Raw genomic sequence first — 10,983 nt, 5'->3', positions numbered from 1 at the left:
CCCAGCAGGACCCATGGGCATTCATCCATCCATGATTTGAGAGCTGCTCTTAGATGGGGGTGAAAGTGCTCTACCAGCCTATTGGATTGGGGTTGGTAGGTGGTTGTATGGAGTAGCTGGCTGCGCAGAATATGGCTATCGTTGTCCAGAGGGAAAAAGTAAACTGGGCTCCCCGATCTGAAGTTATGTGGGAAGAGACACCAAAACAGGTGACTCACTGTGAGGTAAAGGCCCTTGCACGGGTCTCCGTGTCGCAGGCTGGCATGGCACCGCCTCTGGCCAGCATGTAAAGCAGTCAACCACAGTGAAAAGGTACCTCATCCCCTGGCTAATGGGAAGGGGCCCTACAATGTCCACATGCACGTGGTCGTACCTGTCCGCTGTGGGTGGAAAACGTTGCACTGGGCCTTTAGTATGCCGATGGACTTTGGTTCACTGGCATTGTACACAGGTATTTTCCCAAAATTAAACTTCACACAGAAGCCTGTGCCATACAAACTTGTCTGAAATGAGATGGACTGTTGACATTGAAGGATTGAAGGATGAGAGCATCCATGGATTTAACTGAATGCCCACTATCTCCAGGTTGTGGACAGGATTGGCCTGGGGTGGCCTGTAAATATATTGCACAGGAGTGTTGGGCCTCCTAGGTCCGGCTCAAACTCCTCAATTTGTAGGCTGGTGATGGCGGTGTGGTATGTCTGTGTGTTGGCATCTTCAGCCTAGTCCCTGATAAGCTGAGTTGTGTCAATGCCACCCGTTATCTCAGAGATTGTTGGCCTAGATAGTGTGTCAGCTACTTCGTTGTACTTCCCCACTATGTGGCTGATGTTTGTGGTATATTTGGAGATGTACGAAAGGTCCCGTTATTGCTTCGCCGACCAGGGCTCTGAGACTTTACCTAGCACCTGCACCAGTGGCTTGTGGTCCGTGTAGGCTGTGAATACTTGGCCTTTGAGGATGTACCGGATGTATATAGAACCTGTTTGGGGTCACCACTGTAGCACTGCTAAAGGCAGAGTTGCTGAAATAAATGCTGTCCACACCAAGCAAGAAAATCAGTAACTGCTGTTTATTCAAACCATGCACGTTCCTTTTTAGGGGAGGCGACAGGCTCACGGGAGTGATGTCATAATGCTGCTGTGACGCCTGGCTGTTCACCTGGCAACACGCTCCTGCAGTCTGGAACTTATGCGCGGTGGGGGAAAAGCTCCTATGCCCTACCGTACTGGGTGTTCGCTCCGACGATTCAGCCCATCGTGTGTAAGGTTGACCAGTCCCGCTACACCAGCTCATGTTTTTCCATTGTTTAAAAAAGGCTTCAAATGTAACCCTGGAAATTATAGACAGGTGAGCCTGTTATCAGTAGTAGGTAAGTTATTGGAAAGTGTTCTTAGGGATTGGGTTTACAAGAATTTGGTTAGCCAGGGATTGATTCGGGATAGTCAGTGTGGTTTTGTGCGTGGTAGGTCATGTTTAATCAATCTTATAGAGTTGTTCAATGAGGTTACCAGGAAAGTTGACGAAGGAAAGGCTATGGATGTTGTCTACATGGACTTTAGTACTTCAGTAAGGCCTTTGACAAGATCCCAAATGAAAAATTAGTCAGAAAGGTTCAGACACTAGGTATTCATGGAGATGTAGTCAACTAGATTCGACATTGGCTACACGGGAGAAGCCAGAGAGTGGTAGTGGATCATTGCTTCTCTTACTGGAGATCTGTGACTAGTGGTGTGCCTTAGGGATCAGTGCTGGGCCCTTGTTGTTTGTCATCTATATCAATGATCTGGATGATAATGTGATAAATTGGATCAGTAAATTTGCAGATTACACAAAGGTTGGTTGTGGAGAGCAAGGAAGGCTTTCAAAGCCTAAATATGGACCAGCTGGAAAAATGTCAAAAAATGGCAGATGGAATTTAATGCAGACAAATGCGAGGTGTTGCATTTTGGAAGGACAAACCAAGACATGACATAAATGGTAGGGCACAGAGGAGTGTGGTAGAATGGAGGGATCTGGGAGTGCAGATACATAATTCCCTGAAAGTGGTGTTAGAGGTAGATAGGGTTGTAAAGAGAGCTTTTTGCATATTGGCCTTCATAAATCAAAGTATTGAGGACTGGAGTTGGGATGTTATGGTACTATTGCATAAGGTATTGGTGATGGCAAATTTGGAGTATTGTGTGCAGTTTTGATCACTTAACTACAGGAAAGATATCAATAAGAGTGGAGAGAAGATTTACAAGGATGCTGCCTGGACTTCAGGAACTGAGTTACAGAGAAAAGTTAAACAGGTTAGGACTTTATTCCCTGGAGCGTAGGAGAATGAGGGGAGATTTGATAGAGGTATTTAAAATTATGACGTGTCTAGACGGAATAAATGTAGATAGGCTTTTTCCACTGAGGGTAGGTGAGATACAAACCAGAGGCTATGAGTTAAGGGTGAAAGGTGAAAAGTTTAGGGGGAACATGAGGGGGAACTTCTTCACACAGAGAGTGGTGGGAATGTGAAACAAGCTGCCAGCTGAAGTGGTGAATGTGGGCTCCATTTTAATTTTTAAGAAGAATTTGGACTGGTCTATGGATTGGAGGAGTATTAAGGGCTATGGATGGTGTGCAGGTCAGTGGGACAAGGGAGAATAATAGTTTGGCACAGACAAGAAGGACTGAAGGGCCTGTTTCTGTGTCATACTGTATTGTTCCATGGTTCTATGAATACATGAGAGTATATTGAACTGATTGGACCATGTTTGTGGAGAAAAGCGTGATCTGATTGTGTTTACTGTACACATTATGAAGAATGTATATTTTTGATGAACAAAATGAAGGTTTTTGTATGAATCACCATGTAAAGACTGGGTTGTAGCTGTCTGCAACATGTTCCAGTTGTTTGATCTGCTTCAATGCTTACATGAAAGTGATGAAGTCAGCTGTACTTGTTTCTGATGTGCTCGGATTCTCACACACCTCCTGTGAGGATGCCTTGTGGGAAAGATTTAGCTCTGTTCAGTAGAAAACCACAGCCTTTCCAATGAGTTTGTTTGAAGTCATTGCACACTTTTTGCAAATGTGCAATCTATCTGCAACCCTTGGAACACTCAAGCTTTTGAACAGAGTTTGGTTGGAGAGCGTAATCGCTGCCTGGTGCCTGATCTCCCCTCTGGCCAATCAGCTTCTTCATTGCCTTATGATGATTTACTGCAGGCTTTCAGGCTTGCCAAGAAAGGCAAGAGCAGAAGGTCCAGAGGAGGACACCGCTTCTGAGAACTGGTTTCAAACTTGGCCTTGTGCTAACTATGGGTCCCAAGGCTCGTGAATGGAATTTTAACTCTGGGGAAAAATTAGACAGGCTGATTCAAGATGACTCCCACGAATGTAATCAACTCCGTCTTGCCATAAAGCTGCTCAGCACAGAAGGAGGCCCTTCTGCCCATCATGTCCATGTTGTCTCTAGCACTAATGCTATTTATCTGCATTAGGTTGATAGCCTTTGAATACTTGTCCAGTTGATTCTTAATTATCATGAAAGCCTCTGCCTCATGTAATCCATTCCAGAATCCAATTTTCTGCCATGTGCAAAACAATTCACTCATTTGATCCCCTCTAAACTTCCTTCCCCTCTCACCTTATACCTACACTCAGCCAAACACAATCTGCTGGAGGAACTCCACAGTCGAGCAGCATGAGAGGGAGAAAAAGAATAGTAGTCATTTCGGGCTCAATGGCCCATTTCTATGCTAAATAGTTCCATGAGCCTCATCAAAATCAGAGACGGATCCAAGGGAACAGAAACTTGGCTGAGGGCCAAGTTGTGTTGAGCGACTTGGTGGCAATTTCTGAGCTTCAAAATTAGACCAACAAAGAATAATGACTGAGTTGGGAAAAGTTTCTACATGCTGCAGTACGTTCAAAAGGACCTTGTAATTACAGCGTTCAATCAAGGAGAGATCTAAAGAATGATACTTGAAGTATTAACAATTTGGTTCCAAACAGATAAAGTAACTTATTAAACTGCTGTGTGCCTCAAAGGATTCCTGGAATTAAACCATCAGTATTACAGTGTTCTTGGATTTAGGATAACCTATTTAAAAAAAATGTCAAAAATAAATGCTGGAATTTATTGGGTGGGTTGGTATTGTTCATGGAATGGTACAGCATTTCATGGACATGGATCAGATCTTGATAATTTCCAGTTGATTTGAGTTAAGAAAATAAAATCTGTATTTTATTTGTAGTAGTAAGGACTGATAAACTTATCTAAAACACCTTCTCCCAATTATATTGCCCTTTCGGATTTTGGTTTAAAATGCTCTTTTACAGGGAGATCCAAGATGGCGGTGAGGGCTCATAGAGTGACCCAAGAGCTCCCCAAGGAAAAGGATAGACACAAGAAGATCCCCCCCAAAAAAATACCCCAAAAAGAAGGATATGAATAGAAGAAAGAATGAGAAGGGAAAGAAAAAAAGATAGGTAAAAGAACAGAGACAGGATGGAGGAAGAGACTCTGGGTGGAGGTGGAGAGGCCGAAACTAGGGCCTAGCGGGATGTTGTCGGTAGTGGTAGCGACAACAGAGCCCCAAAGCTTCCCGAGGGAATGGGACTCACCCGAGAGAGAAAGACAGGATGGCCCCGATAAGTTTGGCTCTCGAGGGGGCTGGGGGAAGGATGTGACTGAAGCAACAAGAGTGCTCTTGGGCGTGGGAAACATGGAGGCCCGAGGTCGTGGAGGCCTAGTCGAGGATGAGCTGATGGCGATGTGGGCAACAATAGGAGCGCTGTTGGGTGCAGACGGTTTGGGGACCTGAGGTTGGGGGAATTGAACCAAGGAGAAGTGGACAGCAATGCGGGCAGCGACGGGAGTGCTGTTGGGCATGGGAGACTCAGGAACCCGAGGTTGGGGGAGTCAAGTAGAGGAGTGGACAGTGATGCGAGCAGTGATGGGAGCACTGTCGAGCACAGGAGATTCGGGGACCCAAGGATGGGGGAGCCAAGTCGAGGTGGAGTCGGCAGCGGAGAGAAAGACCCTGTGGGCTGGAAGAAAAAGCAAAGTTGAAGACAAGGATTTATCTGATAAGGCTGCTCTAACCGGCGGGTGCAAAGTAGTTGGATCCAAGGTGTTAGAGAGCATTCGAGGTGTCAGACCTGGAGGACTCCAGGAGCAGCATGGTCAGAGGGGATTTGGTGGGCCTAGAGTCGAAAAGCGAAGTGAAGGAGGAGGAAGAGGAAGAATGAGGGAGTAAAAGAAGGGCATTACAAGGAGGTGAAAGACAGATAGAGGGGGCAGGGGGCCTGATGCCTTTTTCCAGAGAGATACTGGAGGCTATTGGCCAGATAAAAAGACTTTGAAGACACTGGTGGCAGGCAAGGCCAATCAAAGAAAGGCTGGAAAACCTGACAGAAAGGGTATCTGAAACAGAAGAGAAAATTGATAGAAAGATTGGATAAGAGAGAAAATGAAATGGATGTATGGGAAAGAGTAAGGATGTGGGAGAAGATATGTATCTTAGTAAACATCAGCAGGAGGAATACAGTTAAAATTGTGGGGGTGAAGGATGGTAAAGAGGGGAGAGACATGATGGAGTTCCTGAAAAGTGGATCCCACATACATTGGAGAGGGAACAAATTGGAAGTAATCTAAAAATAGAATGGGCCCACCGGTCTCTCACCTCCCACCAGGGGGCCAAACCAATGGCCACATTCTCTCCTGTGAGGCTCCTTCACTACCAGGATAGAAAGAGAATTTTACAGGTGGCGGCAGTGGGTGTGAAGGCTTGAGGGTGGGGGCGTGTCCAGTGGAATATGAGGGGGAGAAGATTTTATTCGACCCAGACATAAGCATGGCGCTATTGAAACACAGGAGGGAATTTGATCTGGTTAAAAGGAACCTTAAACAAAAAGGAATCAAGTTTACCCTCCTTCTCCCAGCAACACTGAAGATAGCAAGGGGTCTATGTGTTTCTCTTTCATAATGTTAATGTTAAAGATGAATGTATATTAGAAGTAAGAATGAATACAGGGATCTCAAGGAAAGGGAGGGTGGTCCAAGTGATAGATGGGCGCATTGGGCACGTCTCAAAATGGTGAGCGGATTGGCACCAATAACTTGGTTTTGATGCCTGGGGTGGGGGTAAAGATAAATTGGGAGGAGGAAATGAGGAGGGGGTGAATTTATGGGTTGTTTTTTATTTTGCTTTCGAGGTAATTTAATTGATGGTACTTTCAGTTGTACGAGGGTGGGGGAGGGGTGGGGGATAAATACAGAATGTGTGTTACATGAATGTTAAAAATGATTATAATGTTTGTTTGACAAATCTATGAAAATTAAAATAAAATATTCAAAAAATGCTCTTGTACAGAGGTAGCACTTTTCACATAGTAAGACACATTTCAAGATGGTTACGTACACATATCCTTAACAGCAGGAAGTGGTACAGTTCAGGACAATGGAGGATTAATTGCTGGGCAAATTTCCAATGGTAACTGTTACTAATCTCCAAATGTGAGAAAGAGAAGTACAGGTCTTTATAGAGAGAGAATGAAGTCTTCTATTTAGCACAGCAGTTAGCGCAATGTTATTAGAGCACCAGCGGCCCGGGATCAAATTTGGCACAATCTATACAGAGTTTGAACATCTTCCCCCTGTCAGCATGGGTTTCTTCTGGGTTCTCCAGTTTTGCTCCCATCCACCAAAGACGTACAGAGTTTGTAGGTCAATTGGTATATTTGGGTGGCATATAATTGTGGGCCAGAAGGGCCTGTCATCATGCTGTACCTCGATATTAAAAATTACAGAATTACAGGGGACCTTGCATAATCAATTAATCACCACTGGGTGTGGACAGGCTCTTTATTTGTTCTCTCACATAGAATCATTATCATAAGGACAGAAAGAGGCCCTTCGACCCAACTCATCCTTGCTGACCATGGTGCCTTCCTGAGTGTTCCATTTGCCTGCATTTGGCCGGTATTGCTCTAAATCTTTCTTATCAATTTACCTGTCTAAATGCCTCTTAACTATAATTGTACCCACTTCTACCACTTCCTCTGGCAGCACTTTCCATATACCCACCACCCTCAGTGTGAAAAACCAACCTCTCAGTCCCCTTTGAAATCGCTTTTCTCTCAATTTCTCTCAAAAACATGCTGGAATAACTCAGACCTATGCCCTCTAGCTTGGACTCCCCTGGCCTGGGAAAGACATCCTCTTACCTGTGCTTCTCATAATATTCTAAACTTCATTAAGGTCACCCTGAGTGCTTTTGCTTCAAGGAAAAAAGTGACAACATACCCAGTCTCTCCTAATAACTCAAGTCTTCCAGTTTTGCTAACATCCTTGTGAATATTTTCTGCATCTTCCCTAACTTAAACACATTCTTCCAACAGCCTGGTGACTAGAACTGCACACAATATTCCAGGTGTGGTATCATCATCCTCTTGTATAGCTATTCAGTGTCCTGACAAATGAAGGTAAGTGTATTATATGCCTTCTTCACCACCATATCTGTCTGTGCTGCCATTTTAAAGGAACTATGTACTTGTACTGCTAGGGCCCTGCATTGGTTTTGCCTTCCTAAAATGCATCACTTTGAACGAAGTTTCATCTGCTGTTCCTTTCCCCAGTTTTCCAGTTGATCTAGATCCTGTCGTAAAGGTGAACAACCTTCTTCATCACATCACTAATTTTGGTGCCATCTGTAAAGTTATGCCATCTACACTTTCATCCTAGTAGTTAATATAGGTGACAAACAAAAGTGGCCAAGTACCAATCGCTTTGGCACACCACTGGTCACATGTCTCCAGTCAGTAAAACAACCCATCACTACAATCTCTAGCTCCTTCCATAATGGCAATTTTGCATCCAATTGTCCAGTTCACCTGGATGCCCTGTGATCTAACCTACTGGACCCATCTACCATGCATGCAGAACCCTGTCAAAAGTCTTCCTAAAGTCCTTGAAAACAACATTTACAATCTTGCCTTCATCAATCCTCTTGGTCACTTTTTCAAAAAAACTCATCATCTTTCGAGGCACAAAGAGATATACAGCACAGCAATTTGCTCTCTAGCACATTGTATTTGGACTGACCACCAAGTACATATTCATCCTAATACACAAACATGCTGGAATAACTCAGCAGGTCACTCAGCACCATAGGGAATACAGGGAACATGAGAGAGAGTGTGTGTGTGTGTGTGTGTGTGTGTGTGTGTGTGTGTGTGTGTGTGTGTGTGTGTGTGTGTGTGTGTGTGTGTGTGTGTGTGTGTGTGTGTGTGTGTGTGTGTGTGTGTGTGTGAGAGAGAGAGAGAGAGAGAGAGGGGAATTTTAGTGAGGAAATACTACTGCTTTGTGCCTGTTTTGTGGAAAAAGAGAATAAAAATAACCGGAGATACCAGGAATTCAAGGGGGTAGCGAGAATGGGGAATGGAAGGAAATAAAGCATTCACAAGAATATAGAATGTTCAAAGTTGAGGAGACTAACATGCAAGGTGCTGATTGATTTCCCAGAGTGAGCTTTGGAAGAATAGTGAATACTGTAATGTTCAATTTCCAATATTCTATGGATTCTGCATTTGTTCCCATGGACAGGAAATCAGTAAATGTAAGCCCAAGATTTAAGAAGGGAATGAGAAAGAGTACAGGGAATTACTGACATATTAGCCTAATGGCAGTAGAAAGGAAAATGCCAGAACCTGCAGTGTAATTCAGCAAGCAATACCAGAACCCTTTGGATAGAATGATAGGATTGAGTGGTGTCAACATGGATTTATGAAAGAAAATTCATGTTTGACTAACCTACTGGAACTCTTTAAGGAGATGGTCCTGTTCACAGTATTGACTCACAACTCCATCACCAGATCCAGCTCCAAAAGAGTCATCAAATTTGTAGATGATACAGCAGTAGTCAGCCTCATTAGCTACAATGATGAGTCGCGCTACAGAGAAGAAATGGAAAACCTGGTGAAACGGAGCAAGAGTAACAACCTGAGTCTCAGCGTGGACAAGACGAAGAAGATGATTGAGGACCTTAGGAACAACCATCTTAAACTACACATCAACAACTCTGTAGAAGAGAGTGGGAAGAGCAATAAGTTCCTTGGAGTTCACTTAACTAGTCATTGATGATGGACACCACAACATCTCCTCATTTGTCAGGAAGGCACAACAGCGATGGCACTTTCTGAGAAGACTGAAACAGGCAAGGCTACCGGGCACCTTTATGTCATCCCTCTATAGGAACTCTATTGAGAGCATCCTGGCTGGAAGCATCACAGTGTGGTACGGTTGCTGCAAAAAAAAGATTGGAGGTCAACCCACAAGACCATAAGAGAGGATCACTGGAGTCTCCCTCCCCCTCCCCATCAACATGATCTACTGGGATAGTTGTCTGAAGATGGTGAACAAAATTAGTGAGGACCCTTCCACCCTGCCCACAGCATCTTTCAGCTGCTCCCATCAGGGAAGAGATACAGGAGTATGAGAGCCAGCACCACCAGGTTGAGGAACAGCTTCATCCCACGGGCAGTAAGAATGACCAAAGGAATTGCTCACAGTAACCATCCAAGTCTAGCACATGTACAAAACAATATTTATTTATTGTATAGATGAAATATTTGTCCTGCATATGTATTGTTTGTCTGTATGTAGGTTATGTCTGGCTGTGTGGCAGCATGTTCTGCACCAATGACCAGAGAATGCTGTTTCGTTGGGTTGTAGAATCAGATGGCAATAAACTTGACTTGACTTGAGATGATTTGTAGCCCAGCTATAGAAGGGATGCAATTAATTTGGAAAGGGTGCATAAGAGGTTTGCCAGATGTTGCTGTGAAAAGAGGGCTTGAGTGATAAGGAAAGGCTGGAGAAGAATGGATTTCTCTTGTCTGCAACGTAGGAAGCTGAGGGGTGAGCTTAAAGCTTAAAGAAGCTTATAAGATCAAGAGGACCATGGTTAAGGTGAATGCTCTAAGATTTTTTTTAAAGATAGATGATGATTGAACTAGCAGACATAGGTTTAAGGTGAGAGATTTAGGAGGGACCCGAGGGGCAACCTTTTCACTCAGTGGCCTGTATCTGGAACAAACTGCCAGAGGAAATTGGAGAAGTGGTATGATTATAATGTTCAAAAGGATAGGAAAGATTTGGAAGGATATGGACAAAAATGCCTGCAAATGGGAGTAGCCCAGATTGCCAAATTAGTTTGCACAGGCAAGTTGATCCTTCGAATGCTGCATGACCTATTGAGTTCCTCCAGCACATTTGTGCATTGCCCCATTTTGTGTCCTTCACATTCCCATTAATTACCAGCACTGTTTCTCCCTCCCTCCCTCCCCCCTCTCCACTAGCCCATGAGCACCCAGAAGGCAATTTACAGCAGCCAGTTTAACCTAACCGCGTCTTTGGGGTGTGGAAGGAAACCAAAGCATCTGGAGGAAACCCTCAACATCACAGACAGAACATGCAAGCTCCACACAGACAGCAGTAGGTTCTATGATTCAATGGCAGCCATTTACATTGTTAAGAAGTTGCCATTACAGGAGATAGTATTTCTATGATCTGACCACAGGCAGATCATTTATGTATAAACTTGAGACATGCTCATTCTCGAGGAAGAGCAATAATTTAATTGTTCCAAAGGCATGTAGAGTGAGCTACCAGAGGCACTAGTAGAGGTGGATACAATTGTAATGTTTAATAGACATTCAGACAGGTACATAGATAGGGAAAGTTTAGAGGGTTATGGGATGAACGCAGACAAATTGGACAATGACAGGTCTGTTTCCATGCTGTAAAGCTATGATGTTTAAAGCGAACATTGCGGGAGCTGGGGAGAACTTCTTCATGCAGTGAGAGTGTCCAACGAGCTGCCGACTGAAGTGGTAAATGTGGGCTCAGTTCTGACATTTAATTAAACTTTGGACAGGTAGATGGATGGGAGGGTTATGGAGGACTCTGGTGTGGGCGGAGGACAATGGGACTAAGTGGAA

At 44.2% G+C, this 10,983-nt stretch overlaps 1 long non-coding RNA gene across 1 annotated transcript in view; it reads right to left on the bottom strand.

The window, feature by feature from the left end:
* Positions 1-904: 904 nt before the first annotated feature.
* Positions 905-10,983, bottom strand: part of LOC138762670 (uncharacterized) — a 31,525-nt gene continuing 21,446 nt past the window's right edge. The window contains exons 2-4 of the long non-coding RNA XR_011357037.1: positions 9,112-9,286; positions 8,795-8,934; positions 905-1,333 (exon numbers count right to left, since the gene is read on the bottom strand). This is a non-coding gene — a long non-coding RNA (uncharacterized lncRNA). The remainder of the gene's footprint in view (positions 1,334-8,794; positions 8,935-9,111; positions 9,287-10,983) is intronic.

The sequence above is a fragment of the Narcine bancroftii genome, chromosome 5 (genome assembly GCF_036971445.1).
Source record: "Narcine bancroftii isolate sNarBan1 chromosome 5, sNarBan1.hap1, whole genome shotgun sequence".
Classification (NCBI taxonomy): domain Eukaryota; kingdom Metazoa; phylum Chordata; class Chondrichthyes; order Torpediniformes; family Narcinidae; genus Narcine; species Narcine bancroftii.
The sequence above is the reverse complement of the archived record's forward strand: the minus strand, read 5'-3'. Positions and strand labels throughout refer to the sequence as shown.